Below are 19,023 nucleotides of genomic sequence, written 5' to 3'. Positions count from 1 at the left end.
CAGATGTGTGAAGACAGCCATCGTGTTTTACACTTGCTTCTCTTTTGCAGGCTCTCTCTACCCAATTCTTTTAGCCTTGCCTTGTATGTTTCTGGGCCTGATACCATCTTGGTCATCCTGGATGGTAAGGTCCCCTTTAAAATAGTTAACATAATTAAAATATTGAACACTGTATCCCAAATGTGATTGACTCTTTCTGTGATTATTGCTTTCTGTCATCTGAACATCTTAATATGATGCAGTCTTATATTATGTAAGTTTTCATAGCAGCCAGACCAGAGTGTTGAACCATATTAAATTTATGGCCAGCTAAAACTTATTTGTTCAACTTAGTCATTCACTCAACAAATATTTCTTGAGCCAATACTCTGTACTAGCCACTGGGCAAACATAGGGAATAAGATGAATGAGACGTGATTCCTGCTGCTGGCTGAGGACCTGCCAGTCCATTGGATAAGGCATACAAGTTAACAATTATTGTATTCTTCAGTCATAGGATGCATATTTTAAAGTATTTTATCACTTTTAGAATGTTTATGCATTTTACAACTGATATGCAGAGTTAATACTGCATTTTAAAAATCCCATTTATACATCATTGGTGTTTTTAAAAAACACAGTTTTATAACTGAGGGAGTAAGGCAATTGCAATATTATAAACTTGTCTGACAGCAGCATGTGCCAGGTGCTACAAAGGAATGATGGTCATCTCTGCTTGGGATGGACAGAAGAAGCTTCAGAGAAGAGAAAACAAATGTTTTAGGCCTTGATGGATGAGCCATGGTTCGCCACTCCTGTGGCAAGAAGCTTACAGGGTAAGAGGGGATGGTGGCTGCCAGGCTAGGCAGAGGAGCTATGCAGTCATTTCCTGCGTGAGCAGCAGGAGGAAAACTGGGTCTCTGTTAGAAAGCCTTCCCCTCCAAGAAAGAGCACGATGAACATCATGAAGAAGCGTATGTTACAGGTGTAAAAGTTCACAATGAAAAAGAAAAGAGGACATCTACTTGGAGTTGTAAGACAAGGAATCTGGAAAGATATCATGAATTTGCATCCAAGGGCAGCATTTGTAATGTACTTTGAAAGGAGGGTAGGTTTTCAGAGAAGGTGGGAGGAGGGCATTCCCGGGAGAGAAATCAGCTTGAGCAAAGGTCTAGAGGTGGGAGAGATCAGAAAGAATGGGAGGGAGCAATCGCAAGCGTCCTGCTTGGCACTGAAGCAGAGAAATGAGAAGGGATGACTTGAAACATATGGAAAAGACCCGAATATCCACGGTCCGTCCCAAGTCTAAGTGTGTGACAATCCAGCATGTTCCAGCTCAGAAACCTTGAGTTTCACTCCAGAATATATAGGGAGAGACAGGCTGACCCTCTCTTTAATCTTGGTGTTGGTTTGCTATAAATAGAAACAGGTGGGATTATTGATGTGACCCCTTTAACAAAAGAGCTGGAGGTGGGGGACAGATGAGGGAAATGCATCATCATGCTAGGAATTTTGATTCTAGCTCCAGTAAGTTCATACCTTGCACCATTTTCTTGTCTGGGGATTTCTGTTTAGGGCCCTGCTTCTGGCATGTCTTTCTTTCCGTGATTCCCAATTTCAACAGAGTTTTTTTCTTGAGTTACGTAGGGTTTGCTCAACTCTCTCCTTACACAGTTGCCTCCCTCCAGTGCAGAACCTCTCATTTACCATGGTCAAATTTAATTGCATTGGCTTTGTTCCCACAATCCATCCTGTCAAGATATCTTTGGATCTTGAACCTTTCATTCAGCATATCACTTCTCTCTCCCAATGTTTTGCTACTGAAAATTTTATAACTGTGTTTTGCATCTTTATCCAAATCAGTGATGCCAAGTTTCAAAAAAAAAGACAAAACCAAGGAAAAAGCTCTGTAACGCTCAGCTAGAGACGTGGCTGGAGCTTGACGCTGTCAGTGAGTATGAGTATTTGAATCTTCTCATCCACCACAAAGTTACCATCATGGAGTCCTTCTAAAATGTTTTGCTGACATCAAGACAATATTCATGGCAAGCTTCTAAACACCTTCAAAATTCTACCAAGAAAGAAGTGGGGTTAATGTGGCTTGGAGATATGACTGAAAGTTGTCCTGCAAGAAACTCCCAGAAAATCTCTGCTCTCCGATACAGCTCCTCATGCTGTTGCCCACATCAGTTCCCTCCTGTGGAGTCTCAGCAGCCTCAGTTACCCATCCTCTCTCTGTCTGAACTTTGAGGGAATGTACCCACTGACCCTTGGCTGCCCAGGAAGTCATCGGACAGTCCAGGAGACCAGAAGGCAAGGTCCTTCCTGGGATGGCAGAATCTAATTTCCATTTTACCTCTGCTTTTCCTTACTCAAGTAACCAATATCAGCTCTCCATTTGTTAGGGACTGAATTGTGTCCTTCCCCTGCGCCTCCCCTCCAAATTTATATATTGAAGCCCTCACCCCCCCATGTGACTTAGACAAAGGGCCTTTGAGGAGGTAAAGTTAAATGAGGTCACAAGAGTGGGGCCCTAATCCAATAGGACTGGTGTCCTTATAAGAAGAAGATACCAGAAAACAAACTCTCTCCTTGTGTACACAGAGGACAGGCCATATGGGAACATAGTGAGAAGATGGCCATCTGTAAGCCAAAGAGAGCGGCCTCAGGAGAAACCAAATCTGCTGACACCTTGATGTCAGACTTCCAGCCTTCAGAACTGTGGGAAAACAAATTCTATTGTTTAAGTCACCTAATCTGTGGTATTTCCTTATGGTGGCCTAGCAGCCTAAGACACATATTACTATTTAAATGAGGAATACCACATTCCCGCCCCTCTATGGAACGAATCTTTCTTTAAAAACAGCTTTTTTGGGGGAGAAAAGTCACCATTTTAAGAGTATACATCATTTTTAAGACACATTTTTACTGCAGATATATTAAAATCTGAAAAAGACCGTTTCGAAATTGTTGATCAGCAATGCCTCTGCATTCGCGTGCACTCCCATGTATACCTCATATTTGGGGACAGCTTGATTTGGGGAAATGGAGTGTTAAGCTGCCTCTCATTGTTTTAACATCTGATATTTAGTGTGGCATTAATTATAGTGGGTCTCTTCCTAGTTAGTAATCACCAACCAGGCAGAAAGATCATTAAAAGTTGTTATGTGTCTTGGCAGATTTGCATCTTGTAAATCACCTCAGGATGATTACTTTATTCTACCCTAAGTGACAAAGTCTATGAGAAGATGTGTATGTAGAAAGAAATAGTGTTTGTTCCTGGTTTCCAGAAACACATTTTCGTCTGAGTTCAAGAAACTTAGAGAACACTGTAGCTTCCTACAGGGGTTCCCTTGTCTGTGCTGGGACTCTCCAGTCATGGGCCTCGAATTCTCTTTCTCTCTTTTAGGCACATCTACCAAGGGAGAGTTTTAGGGGTTAGGTTGTATAGTATTCCATTACTGCCATAACAAATTTTCACAAATTTAGCAGCTTTAAAAAACGCTCATTTATTACCTCACAGTTCAGCTAACTCACAGCGTGGCCTAGCTTGGTCCTTTCCTTAAAGTCTCACAAGGCCAAACTTCCTTTCTGGAAGGTCTGGGAATGAGTCTGCTTCCAACTCATTTAAGTTGTTGGCTGAATTCAGTTCCCTGTGGTTGTAGGACTGAGGCTCCTATTTCCTTGTTGGCTGTTAGCCTGGGGTTTGTCTCCTCACCTGGCAGCTGCTTGCTTTCCATGTGGCCTCTCTCCAGCAATGGTGAATTGAGCCTCTGTCACACTTCACATCTCTCTGACTTCCTCTTCTGTAACCAGCTGGAGAATACTCTTGGCTTTTAATGTCTCACTTGATTAGATTGGGCCCACCTGGCTAATCCAGGCTTCTCTATTTTAAGGCCTGTTGCTTAATTACATCTGCAGTGTCACTTTTGCCATGTAAGGTAACATATACACAGGTTCTAAGATTTAGGGTATGAATGTTTTTTGGGTGCCATTATTCTACTGACTACAATAGGTTTCTATTTCTAATTTTTCTCAATTTTTTATTTACCTGGAGTTTTAGAAAAGCTATAGTATGTTTTGAAAGTCCTTTAAGGCCACGTGGTCGGATGGGAGACATTCATTCATTCAACTAATATATACTAGGCCCTGTGATGTGTCAGACGCTGCGCAAATTGTGGTGAACAAGTCGGAGTATCTGTCCTTTGGGGCTTTTACTTTAGTGGGAGGAAACAGATAAAAAATAAGTGAACATGATTACAATTATTTTGAGTACAGTACTAGGAAAGAAAGAGCAATAGAGTGTAAGAGAAACTCACAGAGAGCACTTGAGGTGATAGAAAGGCTTCCTTGAGGAGGTGATGTTTAAGCTGAGATGAAAAGTGGGAGAAGGAGTTAGTCATGCTGAAGTATGGGCCAGGGTGTGCTAAGAAGAGGGTGGGGCATGTGCAATATCACATGCCTCACATATGTTAACTCGTGTAATCCTTTTAACAATCGTATGTGGTACGCGGTATTATTTTTCCTATTTTTCAAGGCAGACACTAAAACAAAGATTTACGTCCAAAGAATTTATTTGAGAAGTGATCCCAGGAGGCACTAGGAGAGAGTGAAGAAATGAGACAAGGAAGGGAAGAAAACAAATCAGGAGTACATTAGTGAGCAGATGACTGCTGTGGGCAACCCCACTTCCCAAAGATGCTAATTCAGTTGGTTTAGGTGGAACCCAAGCATTAAGAAAACTTTTGTGTGTGTGTGTGTATGGTAAAAATAAACCTTTATTTGTTTAAGCCACAGAAAGTCAGGTGATTTTGCTATCTGTTTCTGAATGTATTTCTGAACATATTTCTAGCTGATGCAATTCAATGTAAATGTGAACACACAAATAAGGAATGAGTAATGTTGAATAAATATGGCAAAAGAAGGATGTGCCCACCTCTTGCCAAGACCATCCTATCAATGCCCTCTCTGCTCTCCAGCCCTGCAGTCTTTCTCCCTCCAGTCTGTGCCCCATCCAGGCCCCAGAGGGATCATTTTTAGCACACAGATCTGACTCTGTCCCTGCTCTGTTTCGGGGGAGTTCATCTGATGTTATCACTGACTGGGATACTCTCTCTTTACTTGGCCAACTCATACTCATTGTCAAGACCCGTCTCCAGTGGCACTTCCTTTGTGAGACCTTTTCTAAGATTCCCTACATTGTAGGGCAGACATCTGAACTCCTTCCTTTGGGCCCCAGACCTTGGAGCATCAGTCTTTTCCAAAAGCTGGCCAGGTGATTCTAATATGTTGCCACAACTAAGAGCCACTGCATTAAAAGGACAGAGGGAGATGATTAGCAGAGGGAAGAAGGAGTCCATGCAGCGTCAGATCCTATTATAGAATAAGAAAAAGGAAGAGATTAAGGAGAAGATGAGGTAGAACCCTATTAAGACAACATCTTGTCAGGAAGAGGAGAAGCAAAGGGTAAGGAAGTTTTTTTCTCTGAGTATGTTACGATTGTGATGATTCTAAAAAGATCCTGGAAGATGCAGGCCACCGGAGCAACAAAGAAGACAGACAATGTGTCTGAAAGGAAAGGGAAGAATAAACTAGGCAAGTTCATTGTCTAGGCAAAATATGAGGCATTAAAAGGAAAACAGATTAAAGCATATTGTTTCTGGGTAAAAGTTAGCCTAATTGAGGATTGCAGGTTGAATAACATGAACTACTAATTTGGAATTTTTAAAAATTTAGGACTGATTTGGGAATAATTGCAAAGAGAAATGGCACACGCTGTGGGCAAGAGTCTATAGTGATGCTTCCAGGTGGAGACAGTTATTGCTCACCGACTATCCATATGCTCCTCATTTCCCAGTCCCTTTACGTTAGGTGGGGTCGGGAGCAAGTGTTGGCCATTAGCTGTGAGTGCAAGAGACCTGTTCATTTCTGGGCCAAACCATTAAAGATGCTGCATGAGACCCTCTGGCTCCCTTTCCCTGCACAGTGTTGAGACAGTGGAGCCTCCATTTGTCTAGACCTGAACGACCCTGTGGAGCAGGGCCTGCCCCTCCCCCCACCCTTAGGGACGTAGCCTGAGTGAGAAATAAACATTCGTTGTGTTAAACTACTGAGGTTTAAGGGTTAGCTTGTTAATACAGACAACTCAGCTCATCCTGAACAACCCAGGTTGGTGTAAAAGAAAAAAAATCATGTTGGAAAAGGACAACATGGCTTGATGAAATGGGATTGAACTTTACAGTTTCTCCAAATAAGATCTTGGCAAGAATCAAATAATTTTAGAACCGGAACACAGTTGTTAAGAGGAATTATGATAAAAGAGACTGAACACTTAGCTGGCGTTTTGAACATCTATTTCGATCTCCCTGCAAAGAAGAAGGAGATATTAAATTCTATCCTGTGGTAATTCATGTGTGCTACAAACTCAAGCATTTGTAGGATCCTTGAAACAATCACTAAATACATTCATTAAGTGCCTACTGTGTGCAGATCGATGAAGTAGGTGCTGTGGGAAGATGTAAAAACATTATGAGGCATAATATTATCCCTGACCTTGAGAGTTTTTCAGTGCAGAAAAGCCGAACTGACACCCGAAAATGGGGTTAGGATGGGGATGCGATGTAACTGGGAAGATTTATTGGAAGATGTGGGTTTTAAAGTCAGATTTTGAATGTCTAAATGGCATAAAAGCTAGGGGAAAATGGCATACATGAAGAAAGGCTGGAATTAAGAATAAAAAACATTGGGAACTTTTAAAAGCTTTGCAAGTCAAGACCTGCAGTCTCTAAATTTTACATAAAGAAGCATTTTTCATGATCACATTTTGCAGCAAAATTGGTCACCAGGTTTTCAAGATGGAAAAAAGTACATATATTACTTCTTTATCGGGTTAATACAACCTCAATACTAAGGAAAATATACTAATCTCTAATTCAATATGTGAAAGTAGGATTCACATGTAAAGACAATGCCTTCCTAGAAGTTATAATGGAATTATAAATTGCTTGGCATATTTATTTCCCCCTTTTTGGTTTGTATTTTTTGATTGACATGAATATATTTCTTAAACAATTAATTTGTAGTATAATTGATTCCTTCTTCATACCATGGTAAAGCACTAAAAAACATTGTTTTAATCCTCTCTCCAAAACGTGACTATGCAATGGAAAAATGTTACTGTAGTGATTCTAAACGAATTCTTCTTATCCTGCTGATAGGCACAAAGTGAAGCGCCCCTTAATTCCTATGGCAGTTGTTTTAGGTGGTTTTTTACTAGGTGGTTAGAACAAGGACTAGATTATTAAAAATGTGTATTCTTAATGGTAGTAATATGGGTAACAAATGGGGAGAGGGAGAGGAAGCCCCTGTAAGCAGCAGTGGGCATCCTGCCAGTGCCCAGACGGGAGAAAACTGGCCTAGAGCCTGGGTCGGCCATGTTAACGGTCAGGCCAGAGATGGCACGGTTGATGCTACGTGCAGCTCTCTTCCGTTCTCCACGCTGGAGCTTCTCAAGTCTGGGTAGTTCTGAACTGGGCTCCTGTGCCCCTCACCATCCAACACAGAGACACACAGCCCCTACACACATACACATGCACACCGCTCCACACATACACACACACACACCCCCCACACACATACCTATGAGGTGTGGTCCTTGGATGCTGAGGGAAGAGAGCAGGTTCAGTTTTGCTTAAAGGGGCTGAGCCTCTTTCCAGTGGAGCAAAGTCCCTTCCTGTTCGCACACAGTTTGCAGAGGAAGATCTGCTCCTTGATTGTTGAGCTCCGTGACAGAAGAAAGGAATTGGTGGTGGCTCCTATGAGGCCCTGGCAGGTGATGACAGTGCCCCAGAGGCAACGCTACCACTTGCTGTGCCCTGAGTTGCTCTGACCAGGAGCCTCCAAATGCAGTGCTGGCTCCTCCAAAGTCACAGGGGATCCTGATGGGGCGTTGGGGGAGGAAGCAGGTGTTTTGACTGAGGGTAGAGGTTTCTCTTTAAAAACGTGTGGTACTGTCCCCCAACACCCCACCTGCGCTTCGCCCATGGAGGCCCCAATGGCTCTGTATGAACGGGGGGCCATAGTGTATTCAGTCACAGCAGGTGTGATGCTGTCTCCCATCGTATCACCTGTGCTCTGAATAGATGGGCTCCAAGTGTTCTGAAAGCAGGTGGTGACACAGGGGCCACCCATCACAAGTGAGATATTGTTCCCCGTGACTGTACTACCTGTGGTTTGGTCAGGTGGGCCTCAGTTATACTGATGGAAAGTGGGAATACCAGGTCCTCCAGCCATGGGAGTATGTTGTCCCCTTCCATCATACCACTTGGATTCTGGACAGGTGGCCCCAGCTTCTCAGATTTAAGATGTTGACAGTGGTGTCAAATGCAGAGCCTGGCAGTGTCAAACCTGCAAAACCTGATGTCCTTGTGCTGCCTCTCAGTGGCCGGGCTGCAGGATACGTTAGACCTACAGCTTGTGCCGGGGCTACCAGTTTTCCCAACAGGAAAGGGTTGTTAGTCTGTTGCCCATCACAGTCCTCAAATGCAGGCTGAGCAGCAATTCCTGGTCAAAGAGAAGGTTAGAAGTTGCAGTCTGTCTGCTGACTGACTGCGCAGGTAAATGAGTGGAGATATGGGTGGAGATGTGGGCAGAGGCAGTGCTGCCCCTGGGTGGTGGGTTCTCAGAACCAGGAAGCACCATGTAAAATGGGCAGTGGTTATCCCTGGAGACAGGGAGAGACTGGAAGGTGACAGCCTGGGAAGGAGGCATGGGATCCAGAGCATCGGTGTCAGAGGCAGCCTTGAGGTTTGCAGAGGGGCTGCCTCCTGGAGCGTGGGGGACGCAGGAGCCACGAGGGGTGGGCCGGTGAAAACAGGAGTGCTGGGGAGAGGGGATCTCTGCTGCTGCCCATCAGGGGTCCCACATGTGGGCTGAGGGGCAGTTTGGGGGGCAAAGGGATAGTTAAAAATTTGGGTGGGGAAGGGGACCATCAATGAAGCTGGGCTGGTGGAGACCGGTCCCTTTGCAGGTGCCTCTGCTCCACACGGCAATGAACTTGGGAAAATGGGAGACATCTCACACTGGAGGTCGGGGGACACCTGAGAATGCCAGCCTGGGAATGGGGAGCCGTGTCCACATCAGTGACACCAGGATATAAAGTAGGCTGGGAGGTCAAACCTGCAGAGGCCGTGGCTGTGATGGTGGAAGGGACAGCCACAGAAGAGAAGGGCTGGTGGGTGAACACAGGGCTCCTGGTGGACAGTACTGGAAGAGGGGTGGGTATGAAAAAAGGAGGGGAAGCTATACATGTAGGTGTCGAGCATTTTCTTTTGCAGCAGGTGTTTAGAAAGAGAAAGTTGAAGTGCTAGGAGGTGTGGGGAGGCCAGAAATAGGAGCCACTGTAGCTCTGATGAATGAAAAGGGCCTCCATTCTCATGAAGTGGAATTCCCCAAATGGGACTGGATCTGAAGGGAGGAAGAGAATCAGCAGCAACAGCAGGAGGAGGAGAGTTCGGGACTGTGTGTCGTGTTTTCTGATCAGTATTTGGGGTGGAGTCAGAGAAGGTAGATGGACAGACAGGATTGGGGGTCTGGCAGACATGTGGACCAAGTCAGTGGTAGGAGCAGGGACCTGTAAAGTGTGGGTGACCAGGGGCAGGGTGGCTGCAGTCTCCAAGGCAGGAGGGGAGAAGGGAGGAGCAGGCTGAGTGGCCCTGCGGTCTGCCATGACCCCGTTTGATCCTCCAAGATCTTGTTCTGCTGACACTCAGTGTTCATCTCCAAGCTGCCCAGGTTTCTGGCAATAGCTGTGCAAGGAAGCTGAGGAGGTGGGGGCAGCTCACCTTGGCCCCACAGCAGTGGCTGTGACAGTGGTAGTGGCAGGGGCAGCACAGTGGCATGGTGAGTCTCCATTTGCAGGGCCTACTGCTGGGACATCCCGGTGGACAAGAGCTCCATGATGGGATGTCTGCAGGCTTTCATCCTGCATCTCCTTCCCGGACATCAGTGAGCCTGGAGAGCTGGGCCCACGGTCTGCACCCGGCACTTCCTTTGGTGACCTCTCTGGCAACAGGGAGCAGCATGGGGTGGGTTCAGAGAGCACCACTGCATCTGGATCAGGTTTCCATGGAGGCAGGGCATCTCCAGCAGGGCTGTATGAGGTGGTGACGATGTGGCTTTCCCAGGAGGAGCTCATCAGAGACATGTGGGTGTTCTCACTCAAGCTGACTTCTGGGTGCTTGGGACGGAGGTCCGGAGGCCCAGGACTGCTCTCGATGGAAGTGAGGGCTCTGTTGGTCTATGGGGTTTGATGTCGACGGTACATCCCCACTGCTGTGGGGGCCCCTGTGCCCAATGTCCTGTCCTTTGGTCTCTACATGATCCTCCTTCTTCCCTGCCATCCCTTCTCTGGGCTCTTCTGGTACCTTCACCTCAGTCTCCTTTGGGCAAGGAAGTGGGAGGTGACTGGATGGTACCGGTTTCATAGCCTTGACTGCCTGCTCAGGTGGAAGGGAGGAGAGTAAATTTGTACCCTGGAGGAGGGATCTTTATGGTTCTTGTGTGTCTGAATATTATGGAATGACAGCGGACAGCATGGGCTTCTTTGGAGAGTCCCTCCAGCTCACCAAGGGGAGGATCTCCTGAGGTGGGGCACGTGGCCTGCTGGATTGGATACTGCCTCACAGGTGTGATGTAAAAACCAGCTGGGATCCCAGCGGAACAGCCTGTGACCAGGGCAGACTCAGGAGCAACGGGGTGGGCCCAGCCAGGCGGCACAGCCTCGTGGGCAGGGGAAACCGGCTGTTGACAAGCTGAGTGGGGGATGGTGTGAGGGAGGGCAATGAAACTTACAAAGGAAATTCCCATATAGAGCCAGTTGTGCTCCAAATACCCCCAGAACAGAGTATGAAGCTGGGAGAGCTTCACCTTAGCTTCCGACTCCTCTCAGGGCCAGGCAGGCCCTGCATTGTTCAGCCTGGTGCCTGTGACGTCTCCTTGGAATATGTCACAGAGAAGGGGCTGCCAAGGGCAGTTGCCAGCCCAACTACTGAAGAGAATGTGCCAAAGGGCAAAGGGCAAAGGGCAAAGGGCAAGGCCCCAATAGCTGCCCCAGCTGGACTTTCTGGCACCTGGGACTTCCTGCTGCAGGTTTTAGGTATTTGGCACCAGATAGGCCACTATGGGGGACAGTTCAGGACTGGGAGGCCCCATCCCTAGAGCTCACCCCAGCTGGGGCATCGGCTCTACAGGTCCCTTAGCGCCTGGGTGTGTGTCACCAGCCCTTTCCCCAGGGTCTCTGAGTTCAGAGCCTGTTCAAAGCTGAGCCAGGAGCCACCTAGATCCTGCCAGAGTGTGGTCTGCCTCCCCTGGGGACAGCCCAGCTTCTCTGAGAGGCCTGGAGCCAGGTGTTCCTTCTCCAGGGCTACCCAACCACTAGTGTCACCAGCCATGGGGGAATGTTCCTGAGGAGGGGACGGGAGCCTGACCTGACTGGATGCTGCACCCACCACATCCCTTCCTGGCAGGCAGATTCTTTGCTCACTTGTTTTTAGAAATTTGGTAAAACAATATTTGAACCTTAGATGTTCCTCAGGTCACACAGATGGTGATGGCTTAGCCAGGATTCACCCAGCCCATGTGGTTCCAGAGCTCCTGCTCTGGACGTTTCCTTATCACATATTCATCGGGTTACCATTGTTTTTATAGTCCTCAGAGTACTTAGCACTGAGCCACACCTATAAGGAGCACATGGCCTGTCCAGGAGGAGGTCTTTAGTTCAACCAACATATTGATTATGGACCACACTGGGTTCTAGTCTCAGAAGATATAAGTCGGGGACCACCAATTGTCAGCATGGCACCATCCCACATTTCTGATTGAGCCTTGCAGACCAGACTGTCTCTTTGGTCTAGTTTGAAGGATCCGAATAAGTAAAGATTGTATGTCATGTGTCCCTTAACAACAGGGATATGTTCTGAGAAATGCATTGTTAGGCAATTTCGTTGTTGTGCCAACATCGTATAGTGTACTTACAGCAGAAAACTGGTAGCTATATTGATCATACTTACTAAGTAGAGAATCATTACATAATGATAAAGGGAACAATTTGTCAGGAAGCTATAACAATTCAGATCCTCCAATTTCGTGAAGGTATTATCAAATATTAAGTCACAAAAGGGATTTAATACGCTGCTCTCAGTAATTGATAGATTAAGCATGCAGAAATTAATAAGGAGGGACAGAACAAAATAATTATTAATCAAAGTGGACATATACAGAATTTTGTTCTTAAAATTAGGTAAATAGATAATATTAAATGTTTCTTAGAATAAAGGAAAAAACAGATGAATATTAAAAGATAGATGGAAGAAGATAAAATTAGAGGCTCAGTACAACATCTAAATAATAGGGGTTTTGAAAAGGGAGTGGAATGTGGATGAATATAGTCAACAAAAACATGCCACAATTTTCCTAAACTGAAGAACATGAGTTTCAAAGTACAAAAGAGATTAGTAAGTACAACAGATAAAACGCGATCCACAACAATACATGTTACTGTGAAATTTCCGAACACTGGAGACAGACGGTGATTTGATCGTCAACATTCCAGAAAAAACAAAGTCAGACACGAAATATCAGAAATCATATGACTTCTTATTTCTCAATATCAAAACTAGAAGATGGAGAACAATGGGGTAATGTTTCAAAATTCTGAAGAAAAAGAATTTTCTTCTCAGAATTTGATGCTCAGCCATACTATTTTATTCCTACACATTCTTTCTCTGGAATCTACTGGAGGATACATTTCATAAAATGAGGAATAAACCAAAGAATGACGGCATAGGATAACGGATATTGGAGACCCATCACAGGAGGAATGCAAAGGGAATATCTGGAGTGATGGCCAAGATAAAGTGTAAGATAAAAAGATAATCCTAAAATAATTCCTGTGCATCAGGCATGCTAGGCAACCATTCAAATTGGAGCAGGTCAGAGGATCTTGGAGAGACTTCTTCAGGAGACAAAGTTGATAGAATATTTGATATATCTGATCGTCTTAAAAGGAGTTTTAGACAGCTGGTGAAGAATTTGGTGTTCAGTTAATTGTAAACTCATAGAAAACTTAGCAGGTAAAAACAGGATGGTATATACTGAGAAAATAAAGTTATCAGCAAAGGGAAAATAATAATAGTTTACTACATGGTTCAGCTGTGAAAAATATATAGTTATAACAATATAAACACAGAATATGTAACTAAAATAGGTATGTAACTCTATTAGGATGATAGAGGGAAGTGAGAGTATAACTGTGTGGTGGGAGCTAGGAGTAAAAGATGGTCATATAGTGGAGAGTTAATAGAAGATTAAAACTGAAAAATCAAGAAGTAACAGTGCAAGCATTTTATTTAGGTATATGGAAACAAGCATTGAAAGAATCAATTAAAAGACATAAAATCATTGCTTTGGTGGGTGAGGAAATGGTGAGGGAGGGAGTGTGCTGTGTTTCACAGCAGAAAAGAAGAATCATTTGTCTCCTCAAAATATATTCACCTATAGTTTTGATAGAAATAAAATTTGTCTTAAAAAGAAAATCAGTGTAATTTACCTTATCAACAACTTAAAGGAGAAAACCATACAACTCACAAATAAATGCAAGATGTACATTTGATCAGATTCTAAATTTATGCATGACAACCTCTCAGCAAACTTTCTTAAACTGCTAAACGGTAATTTAAAAAGCTGTAGCAAGTATTATACTTAACAGTGACAGAGTAAAAGCAATCTTTTCAAAGCCAGGAACAAGACAAGTATTCCCGCTGTCAGCAGCTCTCCTCCATGTAGTGTGGGAGATCCAAGATGGCATGGAAAGAACACAAAACATGAGAATGGGAAAGGAAGAAACATATGTATTATTATTTGCAGACAATAATATTGTGTATCTAGAAAAATCCATGAGAATCTACAAACTATTTAAACTAATTGGGGAATTCAGCAAGGATGCTGGATACACTATCCATGTACAAACATGATTAGCATTTCTATACAAAAGGAACAATTAGAAAATACAATTAAAATATCATTAAAAATAACACAATATTTTAGGGAGCTGGGAACAAATTTGCAAAAAGATAGTGAAGACATTTATGGGTAAACTTTTAAAACTTCTTTAAATAACATAAAAGAAGACCTAAATAAATGGACAGATGTACTATCTTACTGGATGGAAGACCTGATGTTATAATGAAAACAACTGACCTTAAATCTATAATTTCTATACAAAAGTATAAAAATTCCCTAGTTTTTTTTTCCCATAGAACTTCAGCTGATCTCAGATTTTACTTGACAGAATAAAGGGAAGAGCCATGGCGTTTTTGAATAAGAATAAAGGACTATTTAATATATATTGAAACCTGTTATAAATCTATAATAATCAAAACTGGTGTGGGCAAAAAAATATTTAGTGGAATAGAATAGAAAGCTGAAAAACAGAATCACGCACATATGTACCTAAAAACATAGCCTTAGTACGTAAAGTAAAAATTGATAGAATTTCGTGAAGGTATTATCAAATATTAAGGCAGAGGAGACGTTACAAATTCATATCAACAGAGCTGAGTTACCGAGCTCTTCACATGCAATGAATTAAAATAGATCCCTACCTCACATCATGAGCGAAAATAAATTCCAGACGGATTAAAGAAAAAAACTGTAAAAAAGAGCAAAATTTTAAAAAAATAAGAAAAATATCCTTATGACTTTAGGGCAGAGAAAGATTTCTTAATATGAAAAATAAAAAACTGTAAAAAAAGATTGATAAATTTGACTATTTTAAACTGTTTCTTTTTAGCCAAAGAAGCTACAAACGAATTCAAAAGATGAGAAACATACCAGGAAAAGAGATTTGCAATGTGTACAACTGACTAAAATTCAGTATCTGGAGGGCAGAAAGAATTCCTGCAAATAACTCATTAGAAAAACAAGCAAAAAATAAGAACAGGCAACACAGAATTGGAAATGGCTAATTTCCAACACAGAAACCCAAATGGCTAATAATTGCATGAAAATATGTAGGACTTCTTCAGTAATGTGAGAAATACAGAATAATAGAGTATGTGATACCTCTCCACTCCCTTCACTTCTGTGAAAAATTAGTCTTTCTGCACCAATTATCGGTGAGGTCGTAGGGAAACTAACTCATTCCTTGCGGGTGGGAGTGAAATTGATATAACCACTGTGGGAGCAATTTGGCAATAACCAGCAAATTGTACTTGGCAAATCACACTTGTAGGTATATATCCTAGAGCAGAGGTTCTCAAAGAGTGGTCCCCAGACCAGCAGATTTAGCATCACCTGGGAACTTGTTAAAAATTCACTATTTCTGGCGCTACTCCAGACGTAAGGAATCAGATACTCTGGGTGTGTTACCCAGCAAAGTGTTTTAAGGAGTTCCCCAGGTGATTCTGATCACGTCAAAGAGCAAATACCATTGCCCTAGCGTAAAGAAACTCTCCGTGTATGCTCATGAGGAGACGTCCAGATTTTTATGAAGCATTGTTTGTAATAGAAAAAAAAATTGGGGGAAAAAAGGCTGTTATTCATTCAACAGAATATTATGGGGCAGTTAAGATGAATAAACTAGGTCTTAATGTTTTGACATGGATAATTCTCAAACGCAATGTAGAATGAAATACACAAGCGACGAATGTGCCCGTAGAAGAAAGGTTCTCGACTGTGGGGCTTTTGCCCCCAGGAGACATCTGGCAATGTCTGGAGGCATTTTTGGTTGTCAAAACTTGAGGGGTGCTACTGCCATCTAGTGAAGAGAGGCAGGGATGTAGTTAAACCTTCTACAATGTACAGGACAGCCCCTCACAAAACAAAGAATTAGGTGGCCTGGGGTAGGCTCAATAATGGTCCCTAAAGATGTCCACATCGTAATCCCTGGAACCTGGGAATTCTGTGTTCTATGGCAAAAAGGACTTTGCAGATGTGATTAAGTTAAGGATATTAAGATGGGGAGATTACCCTGACGGACTCTAAGCAAGTGTCATTGCAACGGTCCTTATAAGAGGGCGGAAAGGAGGTCAAAGACAGAAGAAGGCAACATGACGTTGGAAGCAGGGGACAACAGGCTAAGTGAGGCCACAAGCCAAGGAATGAAGACAAGCTTCAGAATTTGGAAGAGGCATGGGAATGACTTCTCTCCTAGAGACTCCAGAAGGAACCAGCCCTGCCGACACCTTGATTTTAGCCTTGTAAGACCCCTTTTAAACTTCTGACCTCCAGAATTGTCAGAGAATTAATTTGTGTTGTTTCAAGCCACTAAGTTTTGGGTAATTTGTTGTATACTAAAAGGAAACTAACATATAACCCAAAATATCAATAGAGCCAAGGTTGAGAAATCCTGGTACAGAATGTCATTTTTATAAGTTAAAGATTATACAAGATCATACTATACATCTTCAAGAATTCCTCAGAATTACTTAATATTGAATATCATGCATGGGAGTGATACATACCAATTTTAACATCGTAGTAGCCTTTAGAGGGCTAAAGCAGAGGAAGGTAGAGGGTATATTTGGGCTTTGGCTGTGTCTGTAAAGAAAGAAAAAAGAAAACTGCAGCAAATATAGCAAGATGTTAAAATGTATTAACTCCTGTTTGTGGGTACATACGGTTTTATTATATTTTTTTATAATTTCCTTGAAATATTTAAAACTTAGACAGAAACAATTTTTTTAAATGTTGGATTGCTATCATCTTAGCTTTTCCTAGCCTCCCAGTAGCTGAGATTGACCATAAGACTTGTCTGGACCAGCAGTTGCACCCCAGGGACAGGTCATGGCATGGCGGCACCTCTGAATTCTACGTTCAGTTCTCTCTCCAGCTTATTCACAATTATTCACGTTGCCGACAAAGCTAGTAAAAGAGACCAAAGCTTATCTTGGGGGGTCTTTCTGTGCCTGGGCCCCTTCTCAGTGACATTGCTTCTTCCCCAAATCCCTTCCCTATGCAGGAACCAAGAGGTATTATATATTCTGTTCTTCCCCTAAAATCCTACACCTGGCAGAATCTCTGAAAGAGGGCTCCCTCCCTATGTGTCCCAGGAACCTGTTTGTGTTCATACCCAATGTCTACGAAGTCCTCTGGGCCAGGGTCAGGATAAGGTTTTATGGATCATATTATTCTGGATTTCCTAAGTGGCTGAAGTCTACTTTGCCTTGAAGATGGTTTATTCCTGTGATATATAATAAGAAATATATATGTGGTCTTTGTCCTGGTTTCTGGCACAGAGCTCCTGAAATCCTTGGAATTTCCTAAGTGAGGGAACAGTAGAGGTGTTTTTTCTTATGTTAACGAGGTGACATTTGGAAAGTAGTAAGAATGGGGGCTGGTTGCCAGGGGAACCAACCACGTGATTAGAGAGTAGGAACTTCTAGTCCTACCCCCTGACCTCCAGGAAAGGGAGAGGGGCTGGGGATTGAGTCCCGTCATCAGTGGCTAATGGTTTAATCAATCATGCTTATGTAATTAAGACTCCATAGAACCCCAAAAGGATGGAGCTTCTGGGTGGGTGAACATGTGGAGATTTGAGGAGATTGGTGGGGGCACAGAAGAGCTGGAGAGGGCACAGAAGCTCTATGCCCTTCCCTGATACCTTGCCCTCTGTATCTCTTCATCTGGCTGTTGATTTGTATCCTTTAATATCGTTTGTAATAAACTGGTGGTCTAGTGAGTAAACTAGTTCCCTGAGTTCCGTGAGTTGCTCTAGCAAATTAATCGAACTCAAGGAGGTGGTTGTTGGAATCTTTGATTTATAGGCAGTCCGTCAGAGGCACAGGTAACAACCTGGACTTGCTATTGGCATCTGAAGTAGAGGGCAGTCTTGTGGGACTGAGACCTTAACCTATGAAATCTGATACTGTCTCTGGGTAGATAGTGTCAGAACTGAATTGAATTGTTGGACACCCCGCTGGTGTTGGAGAGTTGCCTGGTGGTGTGGGGAAAAACCCCACATGTTGGAATAGGGTACAGAATTATTAACCCCTAAGGACAGATGGGTTTTATAATGGACTCCTAGGAGCCCCAAGTCTCACATTTTTTAGAGCTCTCTATTGAAGGAAGCAAAATTATATGCCATTTTAATCCTATAAGAGTTAATTCTGTTAGATTTAAAAATTCCTAGTGGGATGTTCTAAAGGTTTAGTGGCCACGTATTCCAGGCCTATAGACACAAATTCATTCCATTTGCACTGCAGTTTCTATAAGATAAAAATGAACGGATGTGGTCTCACAGGAACCTCTCATCTTTTGGGGTTTGTTCTTAATCTAAATTCCTCAGGAGAACTTTTCCTTTTGTAAACACTTTCTCTGTGGTTAGGAATCATTCATTATTGAAAAATCATAGATTTCGGTTGCCAGTTAACTTCCTCTCTCTCTCTTAAAATGATGACTTGTATGTTTGTTATTTATTTTTGCTGCAGGATATAAGAGAATTGATTTTTTTCTGGGCACATTTTCATGGATTTATATACTAGCAGATGAAGTATGGTCTGATTTTCAACCAGCTGGTCTTCCAAGGTATTTTCCCAGACAAAATTCTTAACTTCAAAATGGTGCAGATTATGATTATTAGAACTCCATGGGGATATTTAGTGCTTTCTAAGTTTTTGGAGGGATCCCAGGAAGAAATCTGTAGCTTTAAGTTCCAAAATTCCCGTGGCTTAATCCTTCAGGAATAATAAAGGAAAAGGAGATAATCTTAATCAGCAAGCTGTGCCTCACCCCATACAAAATGATTCCCATTTCTATTCAGTCTCGTCTTAGAAAATAAATACTTTCCTCTAGAAACTGAGAATGAATCAGAATGACTTATTGATTCCTGCAGAAGCCCACTATAGATAAATTCATTCAAATGTCGCTCCAGGTTTAAGTTTACTGGAAACTATTAGCAGAATTATTGGAAGGGATTTTCCTAATAGTACTTCCAGTTGAAGTGTTGGGAGAGACTTGAATTATGCCAGAAAGGGTCCTTACAGCACA

The sequence above is a fragment of the Equus caballus genome, chromosome 23 (assembly GCF_041296265.1).
Source record: "Equus caballus isolate H_3958 breed thoroughbred chromosome 23, TB-T2T, whole genome shotgun sequence".
NCBI lineage: Eukaryota > Metazoa > Chordata > Mammalia > Perissodactyla > Equidae > Equus > Equus caballus.
Note: the sequence above shows the minus strand (reverse complement) of the source record.